Below are 18,237 nucleotides of genomic sequence, written 5' to 3'. Positions count from 1 at the left end.
GTCCTTGTTAGTACAAGTGCAGTCAGGCTTTCCCTATCCTCAGGTTCCACATCTGAGGATTCAACCAAATGCGTATCGACAATATTCAGGAAAAAAGATTTCAGTAAGTTCCCAAAAGCAAAACCTGAATTTGTCATGGGCAGGCTATTATTTACGTAGCGTGGAGAATGCGTGTATGTTATTTGCAAATACTACACTATTTAATATAAGGGACTTGAGCATCCGCAGATTTTGTTATGCATGGGGGTCCTGGAACCAATTCCGCCTCGGATACCAAGGGCTGACTGTATATTACCTGAAACCCACACGTGCGAGAATTTAAGGCACTGTTAGAAGCTGGTTAGGAGATACCTTGGGGCCAATGGGGCTTTGTTTAGGAATTTCACATCAATCGCTTGCTTAGCAATTTCATAACCAAGATAGTAAAAATCGCTTTTAACTAGAGTGAACTCTCTACCCTCCCTCACTCTGTAGCTGTTGGCTACAAGTCACATAGTCACCATGACTCTCAATTCCATTAAACATAAAAGGAAGGACTTGAATTACATCAGATGCTTAACTGAGGCATCAGAAGGTCCATGAATATGTGAAATTATAAGCAAAATTATATGCATTTTTTGAGAGACAAGATCCATAGCTTTCATTGGATTCTCAATTCATGTATCCAAAGAGATTACAGCCCCCTGAGTTATACAATCTCTAAATTCCATTCAACATTAATATTCCATGATTCTCCATTTATGCATATTTTAGATAGTGCTTTCACCTAATTAGAGAACTTTATTTTATACCATGCTTGGTTTACTTAGATTTCAAATTGGTGAATATTATTATTTCCCCCAATAGTGGAATATGAAGTGAATATTATTATTTCCTCTCACGTGTAAGGCATTTTGTGACAGGAGTGTGTATATATATGTAGCCACAAGAGAACAAAATGCAGAAAACTTATTAAAACAACAAAAAAATGATACAAATGAACTTATATACAAAACAGAAATAAACCCACAGACAGAGAAAACAAACTTATGGTTACCAAAGGGGAAAGTGGGGGGAGAGATAAATTAGGAGTTTGGGATTAACAAATATATACTACTGTTTATAAAATAGATAACCAACAGGGACCTACTGTATAGCACATGGAACTCTACCCAATATTTTATAATAACCTATAAGGTAAAAGATCTGAAAAAGAATATATAAAGAAAAAAAATATATATATGACTGAATCACTTTGATGTACACCTGAAACTAATACAGTGTTGTAAATCAGCTATACTTCAATTTTAAAAAGTTAACCATCAATTATATTTCACATCAATGGTAGAAATTTTGCAATTACACAGTTTGCTGGTTTAGTTGATGTAATTAAAATATTTTAAATTTCATACATGTTAAGAAAACTTTTACACAGTGTTATCTCTGTATGATCCTGATGTTGACCTTAGGATAATATTTTTAAAGAGTAGGTTGCAAAGAAGTTGGGAAGCCCTGGAACTGTGATTCCAACATCCCAACCCCACAACATATAATTAACTACAATGAGTTCAGAATCTTCAGATTTTCATTCCCTGCTTGACATCAATAATGGAAGATATCTATTCCCATTCAACTCTCTGCCATTTACATAGTCTTTCAAGAGACTGCATTAGAAGTGACTTAATGACGGTGCAGGCTCATAGCATCTTGTTGCTCTACAAGCTGACTTCAGATGTGTTGGGAAATTCTGTCCGGGAACAAACACTGCAGCGTCTCCGCCAGGGGCACAGAATCAACATGCCAGAGCACAGTCCTCTTTCCCGACCAGCCAAGCTGGGCACACAGAGCTAGTCTCTCTGGTTCAGAGCACTCCACAATGATGTCTTACTGTGGGGTGGATACCATATTCACTAAACAACAAAAGAACAGCCTGGCCCTGTGGAAAGCAGGGGTTTTTTGTTTTTGTTTGTTGGTTTTTTGTTTTTTGGCCGCTCTGGATCTTAGTTCCCCTACCGGGGATTGAACCCCAGCCCACGGCACTGAAAGCACCAAGTCCTAAGCAGGAAAAACAAATTCCCAAGCAGTTTGTTTTTATTTTTGAAGTGGTTGACTTTGGATTGTTGGAGCTCCTAAAAAGGTCTTACAAAGGCTTTATATTCTGTCATTTGATTCTTAGATTCCTCATCTCTTTGGGTTTTGAAAAGTAACACTACCACATATTCTATGTGTCCTTTTGCCCCCAAAGAATCCAGTGAATTTGTAAATAAAGCTGGAAATAAAACAGTTAAGAAGAATTATGAGACAACCAGATAAACAAAACGTGATCTATACATACAATGAAATATTATTCAGCCTTAAAAAGAAAGGAAATTCTGACACATGCTACAACATGGCTGAACCTTGAAGACATTATGCTCAGTGAAATAACCCAGTCACAGAAGGACAAATACTGTATGATTCCAATTCTATGAGAGACCTAGAGTATTCAGACTCATAGAGACAGAAGGTGGGGTGGTGGTTGTCATACTTCTGGGGGAGGAATTAGGGGTTATTGTTTACTGGGTTTGTAATTTCAGTTTGGGAAAATGAAAAAGTTCTGGAGATGGATGGTGGTGATGATTACATAACAATGTGAATGGACTAATACCACTGAACTGTACACTTAAAAATGATTAAAATGGTAAATTTTGTTATGCATATTTTACCGCAAATTTTAAAAATCCATTGAATTTTTAAAAATTATGAAACAATAAGGGAAATTTGAACACTGACTAGATATACAAAGGAAGCATTGTTCAGTGCTTTTTTTCTAAGACTATCTTTTCAAGGTACATAATGAAATATTTACAGATAAAATTATATGATAGTGACTTCCCTGGTGGTGCAGTGGTTAAGAATCTCCCTGCCAATGCAGGGGACACGGGTTCAAGCCCTGTTCCGGGAAGATCCCACATGCCACGGAGCAACTAAGCCCGTGCGCCACAACTACTGAAGCCCGCGCACCTAGAGTCTGCGCTCCACAACAAGAGAAGCCATGGCAATGAGAAGCCCACGCACCCCAATGAAGACTAGCCCCCGCTCGCCGCAACTAGAGAAAGCCTGCATGCAGCAACGAAGACCCAATGCAGCAAAAAATAAAATAAATAAATAAAAAGAGAAGACAATAAAAAAATAATAAAATAAATTTTAAAAAATGATATGATAGCTGTCATTTGGGTATAGAGGATACAGTTTTGGCTACGAGTTGATTAAATTTTTAAAAAAGAAAAAAAGAAGACCAAGGCTATTTAAACATGCATTGCTGACGTGGACGAATCTAGAGACTGTCATACAGAGTGAAGTCAGAAAGAGAAAAACAAATATCTCATATTAATGCATATATGTAGAACCTAGAAAAATGGTACAGATGAACCGGTTTGCAAGGCAGAAATTGAGACACAGATGTAGAGAACAAACGTATGGACACCAAGGGGGGAAAGCAGCGGCAGGTGGGGATAGTGGTGTGATGAATTGGGAGATTGGGATTGACATGTGTACACTGATGTGTATAAAACGGATGACTAGTAAGAACCTGTGGGCTACCCTGGTGGCGCAGTGGTTGAGAATCTGCCTGCCAATGCAGGGGACACGGGTTCGAGCCCTGGTCTGGGAGGATCCCACGTGCCGCGGAGCAACTAGGCCCATGAGCCACAACTACTGAGCCTGCGCATCTGGAGCTTGTGCTCCGCAACAAGAGAGGCCGCGACAGTGAGAGGCCCACGCACCGCGATGAAGAGTGGCCCCCGCTAGCCACAACTAGAGAACGCCCTCGCACAGAAACGAAGACCCAACACAGCCAAAAATAAATATAAATAAAAATTAAAAAAAATAAGAACCTGCTTATTAAAAAAATAAATAAAATTCAAAAATTCAAAAAAAAAAAAAAAAGCATAGGAGAGGACCTTGACTAGTTGGAGGCCATCTCTGAAGGCCCTGGGTCCCTGGGTCTGGCTTTTGGAGACTTCAGAGGAGGCGGGAGAGTTTGCATCCTCACCTCCAGCCCCAAGGCAGTATTTGCCACTATCAACTGTCAAGGGTTTCCAACCAGGGGCGGTACATCCCTCCAGGCAGTGTTTGACAATGTATGAGACCATGTCTTATCTGCTTTTGGTTATTACAAATTAGCACTTAATGAGCAGGGTCCGGGGATCTAATATCCTACAATGTGCCAGACAGTCCTTCCCCACCAAGAACTTTCCCACTTAAAATGCTTGTGGAACCCCTGTTGAAAGCTGACAGAATAAAATCTGTGAAAATACTCCAAAAAAACCCAAAAAACAAAACATGCATTGCTGTTAACCTTACATAAATGAAATCAAATATAGATTTAGATTATTTTTAACCAAAATCTGTTATGCATTACATTATTATCTATACCTTTCGGTTTGCCTAAAATATTCAATACTTTTCAAATGTTTTCTTATTATTCTGATTATAAACATGTTAATATGTTTGTCAGTACTATATTCTACAAGATACAAACTTCTAGAAAGCACTCACTGTGTTCTTCTGAATAATCCTTCAGCCTAATCAAAAAAACATAGTGACTTGTTTGAGATCATAGAGAAAATAAAAAAATTAGTCCTTTGGAGTCTAATTCCAGTGTCATTATTTTTTAGGACTCACTTTTTTCTTATTATGCAACTTGGCTAGAATTTAAAAAAAAAAAAAAGGTGTAGTATCACCATAGAATCTGCCTAAACACTAACATAGACTTAATACTAATTTAATTTAGTTTCATCTAAGAGCAAACTGAGGTATATAATTCTCTAAATTGTATACTTCTTGAGTACAAAGTTTGTTCTTTTAATCTAGAAAATGATAAATACTTTTATTATTTAATAAAATAAATATTTGACTAAGAAAAGAATGTCCAGTTATAAGACTGGTCACAACTGAATATTTGTACTAATAAAATATTTGACTAAGAAAAGAATGTCCAGTTATAAGATAAATAAGTACTAGGGATATAATGTACAACATGATAAATATAATTAACACTACTGTTCATTATATATGAAAGTTGTTAAAGGGAGTAATTCCTAAGAGTTCTCATCACAAGGAAAAAAATATTTTTTTCTTTTTCTGTTATTTTAAAACAGAAAATAACCAACAGGGACCTACTGTATAGCACACGGAACTCTACCCAATATTTTATAATAACCTATTTTTTCTGTTATTTTGTATATATTTGAGATGATGGATGTTCACTAAACCTACTGTGATAATCATTGCATGATGTATCTATATCAAATCATTATGCTGTACACCTTAAACTTACATAGTGCTGTTGTCAGTTATATCTCAATAAAACTGGGAGAGAAAAAGAATGAAATAAATGAAAGAAAGAAAGGAAAGGAAGGAAGAAAGGAAGAAAGGAAGAAAGAAAGAGGGAGGGAGGAAAGAAGGAAGGAAGGAGAGAAAAGAATGTTTGGAACCATATTTGTGGAGTTCCTATGCTGATCTGTAAACCATCATCACATACTTGGAAAAGAAGTATAGTATTACTTTGACTCGATGCGTAGATTGATATTAATTTAAAATAAATCTCCTCACTCCATCCCAGTTGTGACGGCCTTTGCATTATTCTTGAAGATCCGGAACACTGTCCACTTATGAATCCCTCTATTTGGAAATCTCTCTCCTAAGACATTTGCATGAAATTCCTTTCCGCAATTTTTCTTCTTACCTTCCCTAGAGACCTTCTCTAACCACCCCAACTAAATTGGCTCCACACTCCTAGCCTTTTTAACTATCTCTTCACCCATCTCCTCCTACCCACTCCTCAAGCACTAGTTATCACTACCTGGATATGTTTGGTTGTTTGTTTATTTCCCCACGCAGGACTATAACTTCATGAGGACAGGGGATTTTTTTCACCACTGAGTAATCTAAGCCTTGGCACATGGTAGGTCACAATTGAATATTTGTTGAATCAATGAATAGACAAAGAGTTGAAAAGGCACCCATTTAAGAGAGTCTAACTTCCAGCTTGAACAATGAGCTTCAGTCATATCTTCAGCAACTTCCATGGGAACTCTCATGGAATTTAATTACATGTATTTTTCACCTTCAAAGTGCATTATAAATAATTCTTTAATACCTCCATGAAACAGATGTTAATACTCTGTTTTATAGTTGGGAAAATGAAAGCACAAAAAACGAAATCCCAAAAGATCAATGAGTGAGTCAATGTCAGAGACAGATTTAGAGAAGAATTTTGGATATTTAATCTTGCGCACCTGACTCTACAGAGTCATTTATCTATATCTTGCTTGTTACAACTCATTTAAAAGCATTTACTATTCCTGAATTTGAAAGTCTCTCAGGTAAGAAATTGGTTTATTGTGACAGCAGGTGACTCAGTTACTGTAAATGTTTTCAGGATCTTTCTCTTTGGGGCTTCCCTGGTGGCACAGTGGTTAAGAATCCGCCTACATGTGCAGGGGACATGGGTTCGAGCCCTGGTTTGGGAAGATCCCACGTCCCGAGAAGCAACTAAGCCCGTGAGCCACAACTACTGAGTCTGTGCCCTAGAGCCTGCGAGCCACAACTACTGAGCCCCTGTGCCACAGCTACTGAAGCTTGTGCGCCGAGAGCCCGTGCTCCACAACAAGAGAAGCCACCACAGTCGGAAGCCCGCTCACTGCAACAAAGAGTAGCCCCCGCTCACCGCAACTAGAGAAAGCCTGCGCACAGCAACAAAGACCCAACGCAGCCAAAAATAAATAGATAAAAATAAATAAATCTTGTTCTTTAATCTGTAGCCAGTAATTCCCACAAAGCAAGTTGCTGTCTTAGCAGAAATACATGATCTGTAAGTAACTACTAATTAGTTTAATTATGCCCATCCCTCATTTAATTATAAAACGCTTCCACCATCCCAAATCTATTGCAAACATGGGGAAAATTCTTTATGCAGTGTCTGTAAAAGATTTTCTCGAAGTCTAAGTTTGCTTTTGATTCTTCAAACATTATTAGAAATAATGGGACCTCAAAATTCCATATGCCAGAAGGATCACATGACCTCATTTTCCATCAGGAAGTTCCTTTTTTTTTGCGGTACGCGGGCCTCTCACTGTTGTGGCCTCTCCCGTTGCAGAGCACAGGCTCCGGACGCGCAGGCTCAGCGGCCATGGCTCACGGGCCCAGCCACTGCGCGCCATGTGGGGTCTTCCCGGACAGGGGCACGAATCCATGTCCCCTGCATCGGCAGGCGGACTCTCAACCACTGCGCCACCAGGGAAGCCCAGGAAGTTCCTTTTTATATAGGGACAGTGGTTCTCAAGTCTGGCTGCATTTTAGAATCACCTGGAAACTTTACAAATACTGATACCTGGATCCTACCCTCAGAGATACTGATTTATTTGATCTGAGGTGTGGCTTTGTAATTTCTTATGGAAGCTTCTGAAGTGCACCCAAGATGGAGACTTTTGTAGAAGAGCCTTGGTTCACGGATCTCTTGACACGACCCGAGAATGGACTCCAGGAAGGAGGCAAAGCCAGAAGACTTTGTAATGGTCTCTAGATTTCTATGTATTTCTAGATATTTAAAATTATTACACTATTATAAATATCTTATAGTATTCTTCATCCTGGGGTTATTTCTTTTTTTTTTTTTAAACATCTTTATTGGGGTATAATTGCTTTACAATGGTGTGTTAGTTTCTGCTTTATAACAAAGTGAATCAGCTATACATATACATATGATCCCATATGTCTTCCCTCTTGCGTCTCCCTCCCTCCCACTCTCCCCATCCCACCCTTCCAGGCTGTCACAAAGCACCGAGCTAATATCCCTGTGCCTTGCGGCTGCTTCCCCCCAGCTATCTACCTTACTACGTTTGTTAGTGTGTATATGTCCATGACTCTCTCTCGCCCTGTCAAAACTCACCCTTCCCCCTCCCCATATCCTCAAGTCCGTTCTCCAGTAGGTCTGCGTCTTTATTCCTATCTTACCCCTAGGTTCTTCATGACATTTTTTTCCCTTAAATTCCATATATATGTGTTAGCATACGGTATTTGTCTTTTTCTTTCTGACTTACTTCACTCTGTATGACAGACTCTAGTTCTATCCATCTCATTACAAATAGCTCAATTTCATTTCTTTTTAAGGCTGAGTAATATTCCATTGTGTATATGTGCCACATCTTCTTTATCCATTCATCCGATGATGGGCGCTTAGGTTGTTTCCATGTCCTGGCTATTGTAAATAGAGCTGCAATGAACATTTTGGTACATGACTCTTTTTGAATTTTGGTTTTCTCAGGGTATATGCCAAGTAGTGGGATTGCTGGGTCATATGGTAATTCTATCTGTAGTTTTTTAAGGAACCTCCATACTGTTCTCCACAGTGGCTGAACCAATTCACATTCCCACCAGCAGTGCAAGAGTGTCCTGGGGTTATTTCTTAGAAGGATCTAGTTTTACTTTATCTAAGATTTAAGTTACCTCGAACTAAGATGAAACCGATGTCAAGGTGACAACTGGGATGAAGTGTATGAAACACTTCTTAAAATTGTAACAAGCTATAAAAATGTGAGATACAATTATAGTAATCAAAATTTTGACATGCTACATGAGCCACACAGGACCAAAGTGGCCATTTGTATGATATAAACTGTCACCAAAATCATTCTTAGTAATAAACAAAATCCACTTAAAATGTGTCTACTTTTATTTTGGACACGCTGTGCCTTCTTCATCAATCACTCTCACTGGCAGAAAAATGTATTTTGTTTTTCATGCCTGATCTTTCTACCCATCCTGATACCTACAGCTTCAAGTAAAACAGAACCTTATGGTAACACACTCATTGTTACATTTAACAACCGCAGACCTCTCCATCATGAAAGCATTATGAAGGGTCACACCCATATATGGTTTTCATTTGTTTTCTATCAACTTCTCATACTTGGTACTTATGTGGATTGCTTAACTGTGAATGGCAACAAAGGCAACACAGAAAAATGGATGTAAATGAGGAAAAAATTACTGAAAAAGAAATGCTTTGTAAAAAGCACGAAAAAACACACGAGCTTAGACCTATAAGAGCCAGGACTAGAGACCCTGTCTCTATCAGTGGTTCATCTTGCTGGGTGCTTCCAGAACCCTGTGCTCCTGCATCCCTCTCTCCCATCACTGGCTGTGGATCTTGGGTCTCTTGTCACTTGATTACCTAAGCTCTTTGAAAGAGTTGTTTTCCCCTACTTGGCTCCAGGCTGCTGGGCTTGCATTTGGTATATGTTCTGTAAAGCTACAAGGCTGGTGTCATCATTCAGCACTCCTATTTAAATACTCCCTTAATTCCTCCTGTTTAGTCTGGCTTATTGGGTGTTGCCCATAAAAACAGTTCGGCTTTTGTAATCACCATTAGAGCAGGGAGTGTGACTAATCAGTCAGTTCACTGCAACTCTGTTATTTTCTGCGAAGTGAGTCAGTTTCAACATAAGCTTTGTGCTCATATGTCACTCCCTACTCTCTGGTGTTCAAGACCATATTTGTTCCAGACTCTAGATGCTTTAAAAAAAAAAAGTCTGCTTGTTTAATTTATAAAAGCATGTTCTATACACCCTCTAAGAAGAACTAACTCCACAGGAATTTGGAGAAATCCCCGAAACGCTAGCTCACTACACAGAATTCCCAGGACAGGGAAGATATTTGTTCCCTCAGTCTGGGGAACGGTACCAATAATACAATGAGCTCAGGTCAACACACACATACTGAATGTTTACAGAGTGCCAAGTACTTTTCATATATCATTATCTTAAAAATCAAGTGTTATCTTAGAACAGTTTTAGATTTACAGAAAAATTACAAAGAATACAGAGAGTTTCCATATATCCCACACCCAGTCTTCCCTATTATTATCTTACATTAGTATGATACATTTGTTACAATAATGTAATGCTACATTATCATTACAATATTGATACATTGTTATTAACATCCGTATTTTATTTCCAGATTTCCTTAGTTTTTACCTACTGTCTTTTTTGTCCCAAGATCCCATCCAAGATAGGACATTCCATTTAGTCATTGTATCTTCTTAGGCCTCTGCTGACTGTGACAGATTCTCAGACTTTTTTCTTTTTTTTTTTTGCGGTACACGGGCCTCTCACTGTCGTGGCCTCTCCCGTTGCGGAGCACAAGCTCCGGACGCGCAGGCTCAGCGGCCATGGCTCACGGGCCCAGCCGCTGCGCGGCATGTGGGATCTTTCCAGACCTGGGCACGAACCCGTGTCCCCTGCATCGGCAGGCGGACTCTCAACCACTGTGCCACCAGGGAAGCCCTCAGACTTTCTTTTTGATGAACTTGACAGTTTTGAGGAATACTGGTAAATATTTTGTAGAACGTCCCTCCACTGAGATGTGTCTAGTTTTTTTCTCATTAGACTGGGGTTAAGTATTCTTAAGAGAAAGACCACAGAGGTAGAATGCCATTTTCATCATATCACGTCAAGGGTATATACCATCAACATGAGTTATCATTGTTGATGTTAACCTTAATCACCTGGCTGAGGTAACATGTGTCAGATTTCCCTATGGTAACTTTACGGTCACTTTGCCTTCTTTTTCGCCTTTTCCATTCTGTACTCTTCAGAAGGAAGTCACTATGCACAGCTCACACTTAAAGAGTAGGGAGCTATGATCCACCTCCTTGAGGGCAGACTATCTGCACTAATTATTTGAAGATTCTATTTATTCAGTCATTTTCTATATCAGTGTGGACTCAAAGTTTGTTTTTAAAATATACTTGAGTTATAATCCAACACTTTTTAATTTCTTTTCTTGCTCAAGTTTTTCCACCTTTGACCACTGGGGACTCTTTCAGTTGGGTCCTTGTCCCTTTTACATAGTCCTTCATTATGGATTTTTTTTTTTTTTTTTAGCACTTCTTTAATTTCTGGCTCTATAAGATGCTCCAGGCTCATCTTGCATATTTTCTGACGCAGTCCTCGGATTAGCCATTTCTTGAGAAGCCTCGGTTCCTTTTATTGGAGGATGGTATTAGAAATCAAGATCTGGATGATAAATATGCTGACTGTTACTGGGATGTTTTTGCTTCTCAGCTAAAAGAGAAACTATATGTACATATACTAACCCACGTATTTACACATATCTATAAATATTTCTATGTAACCATTTGCATCTATATTAATCTAAACATGAATTCATACAGGTATCTTCAACTCAAATCCATTACCATATTGATCATTATAGCTGACTTCCCTTGCTTCAACAGTGAGAAAACTGGTTCCTACCATCCACATCTATTTACTTAATTGTTCAATTCCAGTATACATGCAGGGCAGTTTCAGAATTGTTGTTAACCTGCACCCATGTGGGAGGCAACTTTATCAACTACAGTGTTTTCCAGAGAGTCTGGAAAACATTATTCTGGACAGCCATTAGCCTGGTATCATTCAACGATTCTCTATCAAGGAAGAAGGCAGAATCAATAAGGGAGGAAAATGAATGGTCCTCACCACATAGCACATTGGAGTGGCAGGTCAGGGAAGAGAAAAATACAGTGGGTTCATTCTGAATTTTAGCTGAGTTTCTACGAAAAGGGCAGTTGTTTTCCTCCTTGGACTGCAAACTTTTGACACAACACTCATGTCCTTCCTTTGCCACTGAACCAGTTCCACCTTCTTTCAGCCTCCACAGCCATCATCCATGATCAACAGAAGGGGAGCAACTTTACCGAGTATATTACAAAGTGCGAGGTGAGAGGGCACAGCAGGGTAATGAGACAGCGAGGGATGGATAAACAGAAGTATCAGCTAGTTGTTGGGCAGCTGGAGGTAGCAGAGATTGCAAATAGGTACTGACAGGTCCAAAATATTAAAACAACAAGGGGAAATGGGTGGGTGATGGAACGAAATTTTACAGTTGACCATTAATGAGGCCCCATCCACAGCTTTGACTGGCCTGTGCCCTTTCATTGATCTATTATCAAATCAGTTGTCAATGTGCTATCTTCATCCAGTGGCATTTGGCAATTCTAAAAACAAACCCTTCCATAGTCACTCTCCAGACCTGACCTGATATCTAGAAAGTATTAAGCCAATATACGGGAAAGAGCAAGAAACTCTACACATGAAAAGCTAAAGTTTTCCCTATCATACGAGAAGATTCAGAGTTAAGATTCTTAGAAGAAGAAAATGGCATGGCAGAAGGAATGGGGGCTTTGGAGGTTCACTCATCTGGCTTTGATTTCAAGCTCTGCCACTTAACAGCTGTGCAACCCTAGGCAAACTATTTGCTATTGTTTATATTCAAATGATATTAAAATACTAAATTATTAGATATATTTAAAATAACATTAAACAATATATTTTATTAATATTTAAAATTATATGTAACAAAACCATAGAATTTTATAGCAGAAAGAATGAATCTTAATATATGCAAATTTACAAATCATTTAGGAGGGTGAGCGATCCTGAGGTGGAATGCAGAATGTGACAAAACAATTTATCTGTATTATAAATGTATGAAGCAACCTCACTGGGGGGTGGGAGGATCAAGTGTTAACCTAAGTAACTTTGGAAATGAGTGGAGTCTGTCAGACTACAGGCAAAAGAAACTGTCCATGAACATTGTGGTCTAGTTGGAAGGGGGATGTGAAACTTCCAGGAGTGTCCTTAAAGGGAGGGGATGCCCTTCTCACTTTTCTTCTTTCCTACTGGGTAGAACAGGACACGATGCCCAGTGGGAACACTGATTTTGGACCACAAGGTTGATGATGATGGAAACAAAAAGAAGAAACCCATCTTCTTCTCATGACTTTGGAGCCACCATACCAGCTAAATTTACATGGAATGAAAAAGAAACTTCTGCCTTGCTTAACCCACTCTTATTTTGAATTTCCTGTCACAAAGGAATCTAATCCCAACTAATAAAGAGTTTACTTGTATCTTTTCCTCCCTGGCTTTTACTCTTCCACAAATCCCTGAATCCCTCACAAAGTGATGGCACATAACTTTTCAATATATAACTCTCCTTCTAAGACACTCTGATGTCTCCTTAAGCACCTAACTCTAGACAATGAAGGGGGGGGAATAAAGTGGACTCTTGCTCACAAAAAGATTATGCCCTTGAATGGAGCAATAATTGATCAGGAACATAATTCACATGAACTCATTATCCTCACAGAAGAGTTTTTAAAATGAGCTGAATGACAGTATAAATTTAGCTTTTGTTTCCTTTATATCAAAATTACACACTTACTGGATTTGGGGAGAAATGTTAAGAAGTATAACCTTTAAAAATTAAAGCAACCTTAACTCTGATCCTCTCACCCCACAGTGAGGTGGGGCTGTAAACTGGTGCAGCCACTATGGAGAACAGTATGGAGGTTCCTCAAAAAACTAAAAATAGAACTACTATATGATCCAGCAATTCCACTTCTGGGTATTTTTCAAAGGAAAACAGAAAGAGTAATTCAAAAAGACATATGCATGCCTATATTCATTGCAGCATTATTCACAATAGCCAAGACATGGAAGCAACTTAAATGCCCATTGGTAGATGAATGGATAAAGAAGATGTGGTATATATATACAATGGAACATTACTCAGCTACAAAAAAGAATGAAATCTTGCCATTTGCTACAATGTGGATGGCCCCTAGAGGGTATTACACTAAGTAAAATAAGTCAGACAAAGACAAATACCATATGATGTGACTTATAAGTGTAATTTAAAAAACAAAACAGATGAACAAACATAACTAAACAGAAACAGACTCAGATACAGAAAACAAACAGGTGGTTGCCAGAGTGGAGGTGGGGAGGGGGGAGGGGAGAAGAAGTGAAAAAAAGGTAACTATGTGAGGTAATGAATGCTAATTAACTTGATTGTGGTGATCATTTCACAATGTATATTCACATGAAACCATCACATTGTACACCTTAAATATACAATATTTGTCAGTTATACCTCAATAAAACTGAAAAAAGATTTAAAAAAAATAAATAAATAAAAATAAATTAAAATGTGAAGCAACACAAAATAAAAACACTAACATGTTGGTTGGAAGGTGGTAAGTATGTGGTCTAAAACAGTAGAACTATTAAGAAAATAGTCATTCATGACTGGCATTGTTGCTTTTCTTTCAGGTATTTCCATAAATAGGCACTAATAGTCTAAAATCTCTCTCCCCACCCCACCACCACCCCCGACTTTTGATGTTAAACAGGATTTAGGAATTGCAAGTCTGTTCATGGAATAATGAAGCAGATAAGGAGGATGGCAGTTAATAATTGCTAGATGTCCATTTCAAAATGGTTACCTAGCAACAGCCCGAGCTTGTAGCTACAAGGACTATTGCCAGCAGCTTACAGCTAAAAAGCTTGCTTGAGCTACATACTTCCTCCACTAAACATCTCCTCTGCCTGGTTTTCAAAATAAGAATCACCTTTTGGGGTCATGTGGGCTGACGTGCAATGGACCATCTGTTTTGTCTTATCTCGCCCTCTGACAGGGTTAATGTGCTTGCTGTGTTTATAGCAAACCACTCAGGTTGTGAAGAAAAAAAAATCTCGTGGTATTTGAAGCTAAAACAAAATCTCTTTCAAAGTTTCTAGATGCCAGAGGTAGCAGCTATGTGAGTTCCTAAATAGATTTTTTTTAAGTCCATTTTTAAGCAAGAAAATTAAGTTTCCTGAAACGCAAAGAAGTAACTTCAAAGAGTTTAAATCAGTGTTAAGTAATTTTCACTAGAGTTAAGTATCATTCTAAGAGCACTCTAACCAACTCAGCCCCCCACATTTTCATCTGTTTATGTTCAGTTCCAGGAAACTAAAACAAACATCTATAAAATGAGAAATGCAGGATGTATTACAGAGGTTGTGGTATTTGATATTTACATCCTGTCATTAAGCTGCACTTTTATTTCCTTTGTGTTAAGCCTCTCTCCTTGTTTACACCTATTTTCTAACTATATTTCAAAATTAGAAAAATATTTCTTTGTAAAGTCTCTGGAACTCTATAATCTCTCAAAAGGAAAGCCTCTTGATAAGGTTTAAATACACATCACACATGCTCTATGGGTTAAGAATCTATTAAAAATCAAATCTGCAGGAACTTGGATATTTTTATACACAAACAGATATTTGTACATAATAATGTTCACAGCAGCATTATTCAAAATAAGTGGAAAACCTGTGTCCATCGACAGATGAATGGATAAAGAAAATGTGGCATATATTAAAATATAGAATAGTATTCAGCCCTAAAAAGGAAGAAAATTCTGACACAAGCTCCAATAGGGATGAACCTTGAAGACATGACGCTAAGTGAAATAAGCCAGACACAAAAGGATAAATATTGTATGATTTCGCTTATATGAGGTACGTAGAACTGTCAAATTCATAGAGACAGAAAGTAGAATGGTGGTTTCCAGTGGCTGGGGTGGCAGTAGGGGCAGGGAATGGGGAGTTTTTGTTTGATGGGTACAGAGTTTCAGTTGGAGAAGATGAAAAAGTTCTGGAGATGGATAGTGGTGATGGTTGCACAACTTTGTAAATGTAGTTAATGCTAGTCAACTGTACAGCTACATTTAAAATGGTAAATTTCACTTGTATATATTTTACCACAATTTTTAAAAAGCCAAAAGCATTTCTTTAGCCCAGACCAATGTTAATGATACTCTTGATTTTTCCTTGTGCTCCAGTGTCCTAATGGGAGATAATCACAGCGAGATAAAAATCTACTATGGGGATCATGTCATGAACAGAGGAATAAACCACGTTATTGAAAGAGTAAAATCCTACCTGATTCTTGCTAGGAATTCTGACATCGGCTGAACGAAAAGTAAAAAAAAAAAAAATAGAAAGAAAGAAAGAACGACTCTTTTGAGGGGAGAAGGGGCTGACAACATGTATCCTAACAGATATCCTTCGTGTTGTTTTCTCCTTGCTCTTTCTCCTTCAGTGACCAGACATTTAAATTTGTCTCTCCTGAAGAATTAAACAAAATATATTTAAAAGTGAACTAGAACTGAAATTATATTTTGCTGTTGCTTCCCCTAAGCAGAACTTTCACATACTCTACATGGCTTTTGTAATGGATCTTGTTCAGCAATGTAATGACAATATTACTAGTTTTGCTTGTTTTCTCATCTGGGCCCAAAACTGAAACACTGAGATAACCATTACATAGAGATACTGCCATCCTAATTACAGTGCCCTGGGTTAATCACAATGGACCCCAAATGAAGACCAGATTAGACTTTTAGGCTTTTCTGAGTCACATGTTTACGATGTGTAATTGTTATAAAGACCTATCTCATTTAAAAGCATGATTTTTATCTTTTGATATACATTGTCTTAAGTTTTTATCCCTCTTGCAAAAGTAAAGTGTATCTATTATAGAAAAATCAGGAAATACATGTAGGCCTAATAAGTCCTAGGGCTCCACATAATCCAATGGCCACAAGGAATTCCATCAAAGCAGCATGGTAGGCTAGCCTGTCTGCCTGTAATAGTGCTGTGTTATGTCCTATTTCCTGCACCCCATTTCCTCCAGAGGCATTCCCCCAACCTCCTCTGTGCTGCTCCATCCTTTTAGAGGCTGAGCCTCATATGCACACTGTGTCACCCAGGTTTCCTGCCTTCTGCTTGGGTTCAGCCAATGGGAGGACTGGTAGCCCCACATGTCTGCATCCCAAAGAAGTAACTACTTCCCAGAAGAAATACTGAGTCTTATTTGGGGTTTGTCCCAGAGCAGATCTTGAAACAAGGACTTGAATGCAAGCCGTTTATTTGGGGGATGATCCTAAGAAACAGTGGTAAGGAAATGAGGAAGAGAAGAAAACAAGAGGGTATATTGTCAAGCAAGTCACCCTACAGGCAACTAAAGTTTAATCTTTTGGGACAAGGCGGGGAGGAATCCTAGAAACAGTGAAGAATATGCACCTCAGAGCTGGGAGTGAGTTACTTATCACCAATTTCCATCTGTCATTGCAGGTGGATGCCCCAGGGACAGTGTACGTGACAACGTAAGGGCTGTGCCCATTGATTCCTCCAAAGGTGTTTCTGGAAGGACAGAGTCAGTGGAGTGGCAGGGCCTGAAGCCAGAATGCTTCAGAGAAAGAAGTGGAGATGATGTGTTTGGACAATTCTTCCAGAAAGCTTGATCCTGAAAGGGAGGAGAGAGAGAATCCATGGCTCTAACCCCACAGCCCCAAAGGCTGCGGGGTTAGAGCGATGGTTTTCAAACTTGGATCTCTGAAAGTACTCTCTGTCCTTAAGATCTGAGAATTTAAACACACATACACACACACACACACACACACACACACACACACACACACACACACGCTGTACACACTGTATCCCCTGGATGCCCACTGATAACTGAAAACTATTTGGGGATTTCAGTTCCTCTGGTCATATTTGTGTTTACAATCAAGTTGCAGCCAGGCGGTAATCCTTTAAAGATGACTTTCCACCAGAAATTGTTCCTGCTGTACGAGAAAAGGGATGGTCTCCATGGGAGTGACGTCCGTTTCTAGGGATGGTCTCCATGGGAGTGATGTCCGTTTCTGTGTTGACAAGGAGAATCCTGATCCTGTCTTATGTGCTACTTGTTCCAGCTTTGGAGATGTTTGAATTAGAATGAACATTCCCAATGGAGAATGTTTATGTCCTGGAAAAGACACTGAGACTCAAAGAGAAACAAAGGGAACAAAATATTGGGGATGAGAGATTTGTCATATTAAACCAGGGACACAAGCTGAAAGCTTGATCACATGTATCTACCAAATCACTCTGGCTACAGGACACCTTTCCAGAAAGCAGCTCTGGAAACTTCCAACCCTGAAGGACTCAAGGACTTGATTTTCAGAGAGGAACTACTTTAGTGGGTATATAAGCGAATGTCTCAAGCAAGATTCAATGGGAATGGGCTCCCCTGTGGCCATGGCAGCATTGGAGTTGGGGATGTAGAAGGTGGGCGAGATGTAAAAGCCACTTGTTTGGCCATCCCAGAGAACCTTCCTGTCTGTATGAGAATGCAGGCCATGAATATGATTTAGTGTGTATCTGCAAAAAGCAAACACAACCCGTCATAGGTAATCTCAAGCTTCTGATGTCTAATAAGGAAGCTGAAGAACTTGGCATCAATGATTAGGATAAATAATCTTAGAAGTATTCAGTGTTTAAAGGAGTTTTACCAAAACAAACAAACAAACAAAACAAACCTGCAACC

Source organism: Neophocaena asiaeorientalis, unplaced genomic scaffold, assembly GCF_003031525.2.
Source record: "Neophocaena asiaeorientalis asiaeorientalis breed wild unplaced genomic scaffold, Neophocaena_asiaeorientalis_V1.1 scaffold14, whole genome shotgun sequence".
Lineage (NCBI taxonomy): Eukaryota > Metazoa > Chordata > Mammalia > Artiodactyla > Phocoenidae > Neophocaena > Neophocaena asiaeorientalis.
The sequence above is the reverse complement of the archived record's forward strand: the minus strand, read 5'-3'. Positions refer to the sequence as shown.